We start from the raw sequence: 16,470 nt of genomic DNA, 5'->3' as shown, positions 1-16,470 counted from the left end.
AAAAAAAAGTCAACCAACGAACAAGATTCTTGTACCGGATCTCCTCTCTGGTAAACAAGAATACCCTGAAGACTCTGGCAGGAGCACTCATTCAAGGGTATTACGACTATGCTTGCACCTCATGGTACCAAAGCACCTCAAAAGCGCTAAAAACTAAATTACAAACATCACAAAACAAACTGGTCAGACTACTGCTTGACCTTACTCCTAGAACCCACCTCACCCCTGCCCACTTTGACTACCTAGGATGGCTTAGAGTAGACGACAGAGTACAGCAACTTGCAATGGGCCTGGTCTACAAGATACTGTACACTACACCACTAAGATACCCATGTGCATGTCGAAATACTTCCCAAAGGTCAGTGAATACCACGACCACAACACCAGAGGGAGTTCCACAAATCATGTTCAACCCAGATTCGGCTCAAACAAGGGACTAAACACGTTTCGCAATTATTAAAATGATAATACTTTTATTAATATTAATTAGGCTACTGCTGGCCATTCATCAAGCGAGACATTGCTGATTGTTTATGTATTTTATAAGACAAGACTACAGCAGCCGTGTATCTTGGATGTAATGATTGATTGATTGATTGATTGAAAAAAATTAACAGATTGCAGAATGGGTACAATACAGTACAGCTCAATAAACACAATTGTTAAAGGGATGCAGACCAGAGAAAGACTTTCGTCTTGTTTACATCAGGGTCCCCCATTTTCAATTCATCATAACATGACATACAGATACAGTACTGCTACATCTATACATTTATGACATACCAGATTTACAAATACAGTACTGTTTGTGATACAAAAAGAGTCTAAAAAAGAGAGTATATGATAACGTTAGCACACTGTCGATGGCTCATTGATTTAACTGTAGCTACTGTACAGTAGCAAGCCAAGTTACTATGGGGGACCCTGATGTAAACAAGACGAAAGTCTTTCTCTGGTCTGCATCCCCTTAACAATTGTGTATATTGAGCTGTACTGTATTGTACCCATTCTGCAATCTGTTAAATAAAGTTTTCATTCATTCGTTCATTCACTTACCGATCTTTGTGCACCTTCTTAGTTCAAGTGTCGAACGAAGTTGGACGTTGCATGATTGCATCTCCAACTGTGATCCTCGAACCGCACGTTTTGCATACTGCGATTCGTTTTGTTTATCACCGCATAGTTTTTATAACGAAACGCAACAATCTTGGGTAGCATTTTACATTTCGCCGTTCGGAATGAGTGAACTCAGCTCTAACATTACTTCCTGACTATGCATCGCTCGTGCTATCGCGCAACGTGATTGGTTGTTTCAAAGTGCCCTACTGTAAAATATGCCATACTTTGTTTACTTGTTTATTGCACAATGTCGCTCTATTGGTTGGATTCTTATTATATATTATTACTATTGTATTATGCACATCGTTGCGGGCAATTTCATTTTATAAATAAAAAAATACCCGCTGGGATCCAAACCCCGGGCGTCGGCTTGAAAGGAATGGGCATTAAGCACTAGACCACGGTACTAGAACGAAAATATCCATTATATATCCCTTATATGAACCTCCACTAGCAATCGACAGGTTTTAACTGGTTAAAACAAAGTGGGTCTGGGAAATGAAGTGTGGATTCGCGCAAAATGAATTAATATATATACATTTACATACAGATCGTTATACAGTATACTGTGTAGGACGTTGTAGCGTCCGTCTAATGACTTTGCGCCTCCTGGCGGCATAAAATAGAACAGCAGCCTGGGTTCCTAATTCATTTCCGACGTGATATAACCGTGCTCACGTCGCGGCAAAGCGCCCAGGAAAACTAAACGCTTCATCTGTACATATATACAATATACAATGCAGAGTAGAAAAGTAACTGAGTTACAATACAATATACAGTACAATGCAGAAATGGGATGAGGTACAATTTAGGTACAATTGACAGTAAGGTGTAATGAGGTATGAGTTGTAGTGCAAATTCTTTACCAATAAATATAAAGTGTGTTGAGTGTCTAAAGTGGGTAAAGTGGGTGCTGCAGTGAGTTGTTTGTTTAAAGTGAGTGTGTGCGTGTGGATGTGTGTGCTGTGAGTGTATTTGATGGTTTGTTACATAGTGTTATTGTCATTTAGCATCCTGATGGCCTGGGGATAGAAGCTTAGAGAGGGATAGAGGGACTCCATCTTCACCAACCGCGCCAGAAAAGAAAAGGACCCCTCACACCCAGCACACCCCCTGGTTCAGCCCCTGCCCTCAGGTAGGCGCTTCAAGTCCATCCTCTCAAAAACCACCCGCTTCAAGGACATCTTCTTCCCAACCGCCATTCGGACCCTGAACTCCCTTGACCCCCTTCTCCCCCGCGTCTATACAAATAGTAGCTCTAGTTCTGCAGACCCCTCACGCATTGGTTGAGCTCCATTTCTGCAGCCCCCTCTCTGATTGGTTGAGCTCCATTTCTGCAGCCCCCTCTCTGATTGGTTGAGCGAAGCCCCGCGCGCGTAAGGTTATCAAGGTGCTTTGAGGTGCTTATCGCGGGTGCTCTCGCCAAGAAAAGAATATAACATTTAGATTAACACACAATATAACATTTAGATTAATTAACCCAGGCTGGTGGTCAAGTCAAGTCAAGAGTTTTATTAATATGGCAGCTAAGACGCGTCAGCAATGATGAGCGTTTTACCTGTACTCCGCCATGTGAATCTAATGTGGATGCATACCCTGAACTTGTGGTAGGCCTCGACTTTCGTCTTGTTTACATCAGGGTCCCCCATTTTCAATTCATCGTCTTGTTTACATCAGGGTCCCCCATTTTCAATCCATGATAACATTACATATATGACATAACATATATGACATACAGGTAGACAGATAGACAGTACTGCTACATCTAGACATTTATGACATACCAGATTTACAAATACAGTACTGTTTGTGATACGAAAAGAGTCCAGAAAAGAGAGGCTATATTTATGACATACCAGATTTACAATTACAGTACTGTTTGTGATACAAAAAGAGTCCAGAAAAGAGAGGCTATACATTTGACGTAGAAAGGGTCCCCCATTTTCAATTCATGATAACATATATGACATACAGGTAGACAGATAGACAGTACTGCTACATCTAGACATTTATGACATACCAGATTTACAAATACAGTACTGTTTGTGATACAAAAAGAGTCCAGAAAAGAGAGGCTATACATTTGACATAGAAACTGGAGGAGGTTGGGTGGGTGGGGGGGACTGTAGATTGCTTCTTCTAAGTGTCTATGCTTTTTTTTGTCAGTATTTACTGGCTTTCAAAAAAATAACATCTTGTTGCTTGTGTGTTGAAGGACTTTTTACCGAAGGGTTACACATATCATGTCTGCACGTACAGACGTGCAGTGAACCCATCCTGCGTTGACCATACCTCTTTTGAGGCCACTGTGCGAATGACTCACCAGTCTGAGGAGGAGATCCTGGTGTGGGCAAGGTCGATGCAGGTCACCTGGAGAGTGGCCCATACAAGACCCAAGAAGATCATCTTCAGAGTATGTTGTTATTTTATGCTGTCATTTATGGCTGATACTATAATATTTGTCTCCAAATATATGATGGCTCTGGATCATTTGACTCTTATTTACCATTTCAACCACATTTGCATAACTACAGTGGATGTCATTACTTGGGTTCATGGGTTCATGACAAAGCAACATCTTGGGAGGATCTTTCTGGTAAAATAAATATCTTATAATTTTTATACAGAGAGACTACAGGTGCCAGCACAACACCAGGTGCACACCAACCACACCAACACCTGGCAAGGTGTCTAAAAACACAGGTTGCCCGGCTGGAATGAAGATCACCCTTGTGCGCACTGTGGACTCCAGTGGACGACCGAGCACGTATGTGTAACACACAAACCCATTTACATTCCAAATGGAATTCAAATTTTATATTTTTGTTTTTTATTTCTCTGTTTAACAATATGTTTTACCACACCAGGAGCACTGATCCCCACATTCCCGCCTATCCCATGAGCGTGTATATCAGCAATATCCACAATCACAACATCCATGTGGCTGATGCTGTGCGTCACAAGGATGTGGGCGGCGAAGCCGTAGAGAAGCTCACCAAGCTGTTCGAGTCTGGACACTCGGCGTCCTCTGCACTGGACGTGTTCAAGTATGATCTGCAGGTCGAACATGGGGATGAGTACATCTACGCCTCAGCAGACCGCTCCATCTGTCCTGACCTGCGCTTCTGCTATGCGTATGTATGATGACTGGATAGTACTGACATTACAAAGTCAGCCCATATATTGTTTGTGGTGATGTATACACTTTCACATGAGACAACATCCTGTACCTGTTTTACCGTGATATGTGTTGTATGTTTCATGCTTTGTATTTTTGACATGGCACATTACAAATTGCTCAAATTGGCACAAATCAACATGAACTGATGTCATATTGTTAGATTTTCATTGTGTGTCATGTTCTATTTTAACAGACTGTACCACCAGACATTCATGGCAGAGTATGGAAGCTCAGAGGGGAAGGGGATGCGAGAGGCTCTGGAGAGGCATGTTGAAATGTACAATGCTCAGTGTGGGAGTGACTGTGCCAAAGTGAGCCAGACAGGGGATGGTAGGCAGTTCCTTGCCGTGATCTGCTCTCCTCTGATGAAGAGGGTTCATGCTGGCCTTAAGCAGAGTGGAGAGATGGCCTTTATGGATGCATCCGGCAACATGGACAGACAACACTGCCGTGTCTTCCTGATCCTGACGCACAGCTGTGCAGGCGGTCTACCCCTGGGGATCCTCATCACCCAGTCAGAAGCGAGTGAGGTCATCTACCAGGTAGCCCCCCATTACAATAGCATAATACTATACTATACTATTACTTAGCTGACGGTTATCCTGATATTGAAAAGGTACAGTAAGTGATAATACTAGTTAACCAAGGTAATCACAGTAACCGGTTTTTGCTACATCCCTACTTCCAGGGACTGGAGATGCTGAAGTCCATCCTCTCTGAGAATGCCTTCTCAGGCAGAGGAATGGCAGGTCCACAGGTATTCCTGACAGACGACAGCACAGCAGAGAGAGCAGCCATCCACAGGGCCTTCCCGGAAGCCACGCTACTCCTGTGTAGTTTCCATGTGCTGCAGGCTGTGTGGAGATGGCTGCTGAACAAAGACCACAACATCCACATGGCTGACAGGCAGGCTCTGTTCACAGTAGTGAAAAACATCATGTATGCCAGGGAGGAGAGCGAGGCAGATGGCTTCTTCCAACAAGCCTTGCAGATTTATCTTGTGAACAGGTACATATCCCAGACAAATGGGAGACTCGGTACACTCGGAGATCACAAGTACATTTCCCTTTATAAACAAGCATTCAAGTGCATAAATCAATGCTTAAGCATCAATGCAGCGTAAAGCAATACAAATGCACTATATTAGCTCAAGGGGAAGGATCTGAGATGTGTAGGTTTACATGACTGTCGTCTGTTGTCCTCCTTGTCCTGTACATTTTGTTTTTTTGTAAAATGCCAGGTACCCCAACTTCAGGGCATACCTGGAGACATTGTATGGCCGGAAGGAGTCTTGGGCCCTGTGCTTCAGAGCAGCGTTGCCGGTCCGTGGAAACAACACGAACAACTACGCAGAAGCCGCAAATAGGATCGTGAAGGATAAGATCCTGCGCCGGACAAAGGCTTACAACGCGCCACAACTATTTGATTTTCTCACCACTCGCCTCAATGGGTATTACGAGGCACGCATCACAGATGCAGCTCTCGGCCAGTGGGACAGGTTCCATAAGTCAAGGTCCCTGGTAAAGACCAGTGACGTCAAGCCAGAGAACATTTCTCAGGTAAATAACAATCAAACTGGCACAAAAAGGCACACACACCTAATTTATACAGCATGCAATGACTGAGTCTGTTGTGTTTTTGACCTATGTTGATTTGACATTTCTTGCAACAAAATAAGTAAAAAGTAATTGTCTAATACGATAGTAGCACAATAGAACACCTAAAATTCAAGGTTTGCTCAGATTAGAAAATAGGAAATAAATTTATAAAAAAAACGTTCCTTATGACTTACCTTGTGGCGTATCTCTTATGACTTCACTTTTATATCTGTCATTATGTGTAGATTGATGGGTCAACGTTCGCGGTGGAGAGTGCCTCCACACCTGGGGTGGTCTACCTGGTCGACACAAACCTTGAGACGTGCTCATGTCCTGTGGGCAGCTCAGGGGCACCTTGTAAACATCAAGCTGGTGTTATGAAGGTGTTCCCTGGGAACAGCTGCACTTTTCTGCCAGTTACCCCCAGCATGAAGGCAAAACTGTTGTATATTGCCACAGGAAGTAAGTAAGAGAAGGAATACAATTACTCTAGTCTGTAGAGTGTACCGGTATACTGTGTATGTACGTATACGGATATTAACACATGGGCCGGTTACAGACATGGTCTAAGACATGACAGTACTATCTAGAGTTGGTCCATTCAATTAACTATCTGATCCCGGACTTGGTCTAATCCATGGCTACGAAACAAACTCTAAATATTATCAATGAATTATTACTGTACATGCTGACTTTAGCTGGATATTCTATCCTAGATGACTACATCCATGACAGTTTCCTGGAGCCTCTGAACCCTCATGTGATGGGTGTATCCAGTGGGTCACAGGTCCTGGAGCCTCTGAACCCTCATGTGACGGGTGTATCCAGTGGGTCACAGGTCCTGGAGCCTCTGAACCCTCATGTGATGGGTGTATCCAGTGGGTCACAGGTCCTGGAGCCTCTGAACCCTCATGTGACGGGTGTATCCGGTGGCCGTGGGTCACAGGTCACTCCAGAGCTGAGCGACCAGACCACATTTATGGGAGCTGACGGCATTGAAGGTGGAGACTTGTTTTTTCAAAATTGTGTTCATTGTCATGGCCAATAGTTGATGTATTTATACATGCATTTATAAATACAACAATTAGGTTGCTCAACACGTGGGATGTCCATTGGCAAGGCGTACCTCTAGGTGCTGACACCTCAAAGGCTCGATCTCCTCTGCTGACCATTTTTGAATTTATATAAATGTTTACACTACAGTTCAAATACAATATCATCTATTGCTCCATCTTTTTTCAGCTGTTTTAGCCAGAGAGAGGTATCTGTCCCAATTGGAGGAGTTCAAAGAGGAGTTCCATGAAATGCTGACCAATGAGGAACTTCAAGGGGGAGCGTCAGCCATGATAAAGACCTTCAATCAGCTGAAGGGGAATCCCTCCAAGCTGCTGTCAGCTCTACACACCTTCGGCCGCTCTGGTATCAGCCATGCATCAAAACGTGCACACGCACTCAGGCGAGTCGCTAACCGTGCTGGGCCAAGTATAGCGGCTCAACCCACCTCTGTTGCCCGTCGTAAAATGAAGCTCGGGGGTCGACGACGGCTCGCTGCGGGGAGGCCGAAGAAAAGTGTGGTGAGCACAGACCATCGCTATAGTTTCCCAACAGGAGTGAAGTCTGGAACGCACCACAGCCTGTCACAAGCAGTAGAGATGTGTCGTAGCAATCCGAAGTGACATTGACCACCAATATAGCATGTACATAAAGACCCAGTGCCTCATCCGTAGCTAATATTGCACTACCACAGGACCTAGCATGTCCTACCATGCTCTGTAAATAACTTATGTACATATACCGATATGCCCTACTCTGTTTACTTGTTTTATTGCACAATGTCGTTCTATTGGATTCTATTATATGTTATTACTATTGTATTATGCACATCTTTGCGGGCACGACCACCCGCATTTCATTTTTTTTTTTTTTTTTTATATTTTTTGCACAAATCTCTCCAATATTCAAAACATCTCTTTCCACATCACCATATGCAACTTCCAAGATTTGCCTTTTTCTTTTTTGTAAGAACATACAAAACATGTAAAGGACTCATACAAATACATTAACAACTGACATGGAAAATAAAAAAGACTTACGAAAAAAAGAAAAATACTATACTATACATTGTGCGTATACATCCCTGATATATATACTTTGCATGTAGACCGATCTACCTGCGAGCAGGTATGTGCTGCATCCTCTATCGGGATGCCACCCTTCTCCATATTGCATGTGAGAGAAAGCGTCCCAGACACATGTAGGTGTGCATGATAGCATGCATGCATGTGTGTCTCCAACATATGTATGTGGGTACGTGTATCACGTAAGCATGTGTACATGCCTCACGTGTGTGTGTGTGCATCTTCCAGGTATGCGACTGTACTCCTATCTCTTGTGTGTGTCTCGTATCCATGTGTGCCTCCGCCCCCTATGTGAGTGTATATCTCAGGTGTGCATATATATGTGCGTCTCAGCTACGTATGTGTGTGTCTCCTATGTACATGTATATCCCCCATATGTGTCAGTGAGAGCCTATACCTCAACTATGTGTATATGTAGGTGTGTGTATGCCTATTTCCTATAAGTGAGTATGTGCATGTATGTGTGCCCCTGACATGTATAACTTAGCCTTGTGCATATGAGTGTGTGTAAACCTATTATGTACACATACGAATATGTGTATCCTAGATACTTGTATGCGGCTAAACATGCGCATATGAGAGTGTGATAGAGACAGTGACCATTCCATAGATATACCATCCGGACATAAAATCCATGTACATACATATATAACACATTATAAAGTACAAGTACCATCAGATCAGATCCCCTTTTTCATATTCATCCTTGATATCATTGTAACCCCACCTTAATCATTTGTCCCCAGACCGTTCAGTCAGGTGTAGAAAACTGTCCCATAAACGTGTATGCAAATAAACAACTTGTGACAAATAAAACTCTTGACTTGACCACCAGCCTCTCTCTCTTAAGGCATTAACTGGGTTAATTAATCTAAATGTTATATTGTTAACTGTCTAGTTAGGCATTAACTGTGTTAATCTAAATGTTATATTGTTAACTGTCTAGTTAAGGCATTAACTGGGTTAAGTGGGGAGTGCGTCATGGTACAGTTTCAGTAAGTGGGGAGTGTAAACAAGTTGAACGCGTCACGTGAAATAACGTTACGTGAATAAACATATAACGTTACAATGTACAGTTTCTGACAGCTGGCTGTGTTGTGAAATGTGCATAACGTTATGAATAAACCGCGAAGTCACGCGAAATAACGTTATAAACGCGAATCTGGTAGTATATTTATTTGTATCTTCTTGAGATGATAACATTACATCCGCATTTTACCGCATGACGAGCTAAACCAATCAGAGAGGGGCTTCGCTCAACCAATCAAAGAGGGGGCTGCAGAAATGGAGCCCAACCAATCAGAGAAGCGTCTGCAGAACTAGAGCTACTATTTGTATAGACGCTTCTCCCCCTCCCTCCGTACACTAACCAAGCTCCTGACCTGATGGACTAGACTAGACTCTTATGTGTGTTATGTTGTGCTGTGTCGTGCTGTGCTGTATTTATGTATTTATTGTGTCATAACTGCCCAAAAAGGGTCATTTGACACATAAAAGTGAGTCATCAACATTCCAAACCTATGGGAGTGATCATATCCACACCCATTTAGGAGAGCTCAAGTTCTCCATATAAATATAACATTTTCCCACATTACCGTAATATAGGCAACTGTATATCCTCCTCCTCCTCCTCCTCCTCCTCCTCCGAACAGGTCCTGCATTATTATCCCTCTCTCTGTTTTCTTATGTATTTTAATAAGGCTTGTATGTATTCCATTTCATGATAAAACAAAGGCCTTTTATTTGAAAGTTATGAAATGTGAAATGCTTTTGTATGAAATACAAATTGATATACATGAATAATATACAGATTTTAACTGGGATATATTGATATCAGCTGGGATATACCGATATTACCTGGCTGGTATATACAGATATTAGCTGGGATAAACATAAATTAGCTGGGATATTCATTGGAAATGCAATTGTTGTGCCTTCAAAGCATCAAATTGATTTATATTGACATGTACTCTGTCTCTTTATTGACATTTTTAACTAAACTACATTTTATGAACTGTCTGAAGTTCAACCACTTTGACTGCTATTTAGCACCAAATTTGAGAGTGTAGAACAGCAGGCCTTCACCCCACCTCCCCTCCCCTGCACAGTGCACACCCCATCTCCCCTCCCCTGCTACATCAGGTGTTTATTTTCACACAGCCCCAATATGTAGGCTGCCCATAAGATGATGTTGTTCTCTGACAATACAGTTGAATCTAATCTAATATTTGTGTAATGTTCTGAAAACAAAATCAGCTTTATAGAGCAGAAAAGGTTTAAAGTTTAAACATTTACATTCCAACAAGTACAACAAGTCAGCAGGAAGGGTACAACTCTGGCAGCTAGGGTCAGTAACATTATTCGTCAGACAGTGTCGAACTTGAGTGCTACAGTCTTGAGAGCTACAGTCTTGAGTGCTACAGTCTTGAGTGCTACAGTCTTGAGAGCTACAGTCTTGAGTGCTACAGTCTTGGGAGCTACAGTCTTGAGTGCTACAGTCTTGAGAGCTACAGTCTTGAGTGCTACAGTCTTGAGAGCTACAGTCTTGAGTGCTAGTCTTGAGAGCTACAGACTTGAGTGATACAGTCTTGAGAGCTACAGTTTTGAGAGCTACAGTCTTGAGTGCATATTAGCATAGTAGGTAATAATATAGGCAAGGTAGATTCCTTAGTAGCAGAGTGCATATAGTAAAAGACTATTTGAAACGTTTGAGTATACAGACTATAATCTCAAAATACAGTGAATGAAATTGATCCAGATAATAACATCTTTATAGATATTAAGAAAGACTGCAAATATTATACAGAAACTAAATTTAATGAAATGATTGATGCGAAACACAAAATATCATTCATTCATTTTAATAGTAGGAGCCTGTATGCTAATTATGAGCACATTCAGGATTATTTGATGCAATTTAATTCACCGTTTAGCATAATAGCCATTTCAGAGACTTGGTTAAACCTTGACAGAGGTACAGATCTTAATATGCCTGGGTATGACATGTTTTACACAAACAGACAAAATAAAAGTGGAGGGGGTGTGGCATTATATGTTGATAGTAAAATGGATTGTAAAGTGTTGGATAAGATGTCATTGGCAGTAGAAAATGTGTTTGAATGTGTAACAGTTGAAATATGCTTGGCAAAAAAGAAGAATATAGTTGTTAGCTGTATATATAGGACACCAGGATCAGATATTAATGTGTTCAACAACTGGATGGAAAAACTATTTTCTATAAATAATCAAAAAGATGTATTCATATGTGGGGATTTCAATATTGATCTGCTAAATCCACAAAAACATAGATTGACAGAGGAATTCATTGACACTATGTTCAGCATGAGCCTATATCCTAAAATCACCAGACCCAGCAGAATAACTTCACATAGTGCCACACTGATAGATAATTTTTTTACAAACATAATGGATAACAATACTGTGAGTGGGCTATTACTTAATGACATTAGTGACCATCTACCAATTTTTGTTGTGTATGATACTATGTATAGAAAAGTCCTGGAGGCAAAAAATGTATACTATAGCCGTGTAAGAAGTGAGGAGTCATTGACTGCTCTGAGAAATAACTTAATTGAACAGGATTGGAATACAGTATACCAAGCAAATAATATCGATGACTCTTTTCTGGAAATATTTAAAGCATCATATGACAACAAATGTCCAATAAAAAAACAGAACAAGAGAAGAAATTCCACAAAGAATCCATGGTTAACTAATGAAACAGAGTCTAAATATAAAATGTATAAAAACAAGTTAACAATTATTATGAGAAACTGTAAAAAGGAATACTATGCCAATCTACTAGAAAGTAAAAAACATGATATTAAGGGTATTTGGAAGGTGCTTAATAATCTTATCAGAAAGGGGTCTAGTGGTGTGAACTATCCAGATCATTTTATCGTAAATGAAAAATCCATAAGCAACATGGATGAGGTGGTTGATGGTTTTAATAAATTCTTTGTACGTATTGGACCTGAATTGGCAGAGAAAATTACATTCTGTTAGGGTTTGAAACCGACCTCAAACGCACGGCACAGACAGGTAGTTCAGAGTTAGCCAAATACTAGGGTGTATTTATTTTCAGAGTCAAAAAGGAGCAAGTAACAATCTTGAAACAAAGGGAGACTGCCTTCAGCAGAGTTATCTGCGGCTCTGCAGATCCTCTTGGTGTTCGAGGTGGGGAAACGGTGTTGACGCCGAAGCGGCTCTGCAGATACTCCCAGCTTCAACTCGCGGTGGAAAAGAGAGAGAGAGAGAGAGATCAATAACAGTCCACATCACACAGAGGCAGTGCGGTCTCCTCCTCCCTTAGCTGAGTCCAGAACAAACAAAACGATATCTTCAGTGTTCACCACAACACACAATTTAGCTGAGGGTCAGTGCAAAACAAAAACGATAATCTTCAGTGTCTCTTCTAAACACACACCCCAGCTGAGTCCAGTGCAAGCAAAATGATAATCTTCAGTGTCTCCTTTAACACACAACTTAGCTGAGTCAAGTGTAAGCAAAAATAGAACTCTTCAGTGTTCTTCAAAACACACAAAACAGAATAGTCCAAAAAGGGGTTTGGTTCAAACTCACCAAAGCGCAAGAGTAAAGCGGGTAAACGAGGCGCAGCTCAAAACGGGGGGACAAGGTCTTCACCAGCGGCAATCCACAGATGTCCTGGAGGGAGAGTAGACGAGGCACAGCAACGGGGAACAACAGGCAGAAACAGAAGTATTCAAAGCAGTAATACTCAAAACGACCCGACATCGAATGACAGAAGGTCCGAGTCTATGAAGCCTCTGGAGCGCTGATTAGAACACACATCAGGTGCGTGATGGTAATTGATACTTGACCTAGAAGTGTGCGTTAGGCAACGGACCAATCATCACAGTACCTTAAGAAGCGTGTGGCGGGGAATGAACCAATCCTCACACATTCACAACTGGGTCACTGGATAAACTGATAGACTGCAACTCAAGCTCAATGTTTCTTTATCCGGTAGATGAAAATGAAGTAATGGATACTGTATTGAACTGTACGAATACAAAATCTAAAGATTATAATGATATTGATATGGAGACGATTAAGAAAATTGTTGGGGGAATTATAAAACCACTAACTCACATTTGTAACTTATCCTTTCAAACAGGAACATTTCCAAATAAAATGAAAATAGCAAAAGTAATACCATTATTTAAATCAGGGGATAAACATACTTTTACAAATTACCGGCCAGTCTCTCTCCTACCTCAGTTCTCAAAAATACTAGAAAAGCTTTTTTCAATAAGACTTTTCAGTTTTATTGAAAAAAATAACCTGCTTTCCGACAGCCAGTATGGTTTCCGACATAATAGACCAACTTCATTGGCACTTATAGACCTAATTGAGGAAATCACCACATGTATGGACAATAAGAAATTTGCTGTAGGAATATTTTTAGATTTTAAGAAGGCGTTTGATACTATAGAATAAGATCATGGTATATTATTAAAAAAACTGGATCGATGTGGTATTAGAGGAACTGTTCTAAATTGGTTGGAAAGTTATTTGGAAGACAGGAAACAATTTGTACAAATTGACAAACATAGGTCAAGACTGATGAACATCGTCTGCAGAGTACCGCAAGGGTCAATTTTGGGTCCGATACTGTTTTTATTATACATTAATGACATGTAGAGTATCATCCATCATGAAATTGATTCTTTTTGCAGATGACACTAATATAATTTGTTCAGGGCAAAATTTGCAGGATCTTTTGCAGGAGTTGATCAAGTTAAAAAAAAATGGTTTGATGAGAATAAATTGTCGTTGAATTTGAGTAAAACTAAATTAATGTTATTTGGAAAGCGCAATAGTGACATAACAGTGAAAGTTATGATAGACAAAGTATGTATTGAAAGAGTATCAAACCACATTCCTGGGTGTGATCATAGATGACAGGATAAGCTGGAAACCACACATCAGTCATGTAAAATCCAAGATGGCCAAAAGTGTGGGGATTATGTATCGATCCAAGAATTTTGTCAATCAAAGGTCACTTCTCATCCTCTACCATGCACTTGTAGTCCCATATTTAAATTATTGTCTGGAAGTATGGGGTAATACTTATCGTTCCAATATATCACCTCTTTATATTCTGCAAAAAAAGGCCATTAGGATTGTGTACAATGCTAAGTACAACCAACACTCTACCCCATTGTTTTTACAAGCATCAGCTTTTAAATTATGGGACTTGATCGAAATTAAAACTGCCGAAATAATGTTCAAAGCTTCACATAGCTCTCTTCCAACCCCCATCCAATATCGGTTCACTGAGAGGGTAGGAACCAGGATTTATAATCTTAGAGGGAAACAGAAACTCCAGCAACCGGGTGTAAGAACCACTCTAAAATCTATGTGTATATCTGTTTGTGGAGTAAGATTATGGAATGGATTGGACGAGGAGGTTAAATTGAGTAAAAACATATACCAGTTCAAAAGAAAGTTAAAAAAAGGAATATTGGAAAGGTATAAGGAGGAGGGTGAACATGATGTTTGGCATTAAAAGGAGTAGTAAAATATGTATTGACTGGTCAGACTCATGTGTGTCTTGTTGAGATGTCGGGGGATGTGGGAAGCGGAGCTGTGTTGCATGTTGTGTGTGTAGCGGTTGATGGTCGGGGTGTGGGGAATGGAAGTTCACAGGCTTGGCTTCTTCCATCCCACTTTTCGGACCATGGGTGGTGTCTGTTGTTGCTGTTGTCTATTGTTTTGTGGTGGTTGTAGTGATGTTTTGTGGTTGTCTTGTATTGTATAGGTTGTATGGTTTGAAATGAACAAATGAAACTGATACTGATACTTGTTTAGTTTAAGAATAGGGGGCAGGTAACCATAAGATTTATTCTTCTTCCTGCTCCTTTTGCCCATGGTAGAACTGTATTTATGATTTTGTATGAAAACTGTACGATTGTATTGCTTCCATGTGGCAAATAAAAACTCTAAATCTGAATCTGAATCTGAGTATTTTTTTAAAATGTTTCTTTAACATTTTTAAACATGATTTAGCGTCGGAAAAACTAATCTTTAAAACGTACTCTCCTAAAAATTCAAATTAGCCCATGTTCAAGATTTAGTTTCTAAAGTCTATCATGTAATGAATTATTCATACATAATAATGATGAATAGCCTAAATATGAAATTCTTGTGCTGTTTTTGAGGAAAGAGGAGCAGATGACAGTTTTCCCTGATCGTTAAACTGACATGACCGCCATGTCTGTCACCAAAACATACTTCTCTGTTACCAGTAACTGCATATGTATTTGTCATACCCATGACCCATGACAACTCATGACAAACTTTTTAACAGATAAATGATAATGATGAATGATAAATCATATTCCTGGAACTGGTGTAGGTGAAGGCTGCTCTCACCGACCGGCACATGCGCAGGTTGCCCAGGGATGGTGTCCAGAGAGACTGCAGAGTTTGGGGAGTAGGTGCGGAAAAGAGACTATAGCTCTCCGTGTTCAGGAGACCCACGCGTATACAAAGAGACTATAGCTCTCTGTGTTCAGGAGACCCAGGCATATACAAAGGTATATTGGACCATGTCTCCAGCACCCCCACAGCCGTAGCTACAACCACTTACGTCAAGGATCTCATCAACATTCATTCATTTTACCCCCCTGCGCTCTCCCATGAGCTCAACATCTAACAACAATATACAAATCATTACTCATCAAGTGAATAAATCATCATCAGAGAGAGAGAGAGAGAGAGAGAGAGAGAGAGATTCATGAATGAATGAATGAATGAATGAATGAATGAATGAATGAATGAATGAATGAATGAATGAATGAATGAATGAATGAATGAATGAATGAATGAATGAATTAATGAATTAATAAATTAATTAATTAATTAATTAATTAATGAAAACTTTATTTAACAGATTGCAGAATGGGTACAATACAGTACGGCTCAATACACACAATTGTTAAGGGGATGCAGACCTGAAAAAGACGTTTGTCTTGTTTCCATCAGGGTCCCCCATTTTCAATTCATCCAACAAACAAGTCATTTAAAAACAACACTTAATTTCTGTAGATATTCAGTGACAGAATGGAAACACATCTATGACATCCTTTAACCAAGTTAGTGTGATTAAATATATTACGCCACAATCCTTTTCTCACAGATCCAGTAATTCGTGCTCTGACAGGGGAAGTCATTCCACTTATATGAGCTTTTACGGTACAACTCAGCACAGTCCTCTCCGGTGTCAGCATTATCAGGCTGATTACGGTTCCAGTTCTCGTATCTAGAATAGAAAGTACAAATACGCACGCACGCACGCACGCACGCACGCACGCACGCACGCACGCACGCACGAGTAAAACTAAATTAATGTTATTTGGAAAGCGCAATAGTGACATAACAGTGAAAG

The sequence above is a fragment of the Notolepis coatsorum genome (genome assembly GCF_963971535.1).
Source record: "Notolepis coatsorum genome assembly, chromosome: 11".
Classification (NCBI taxonomy): domain Eukaryota; kingdom Metazoa; phylum Chordata; class Actinopteri; order Aulopiformes; family Paralepididae; genus Notolepis; species Notolepis coatsorum.
This window is presented reverse-complemented; position numbering follows the sequence as displayed.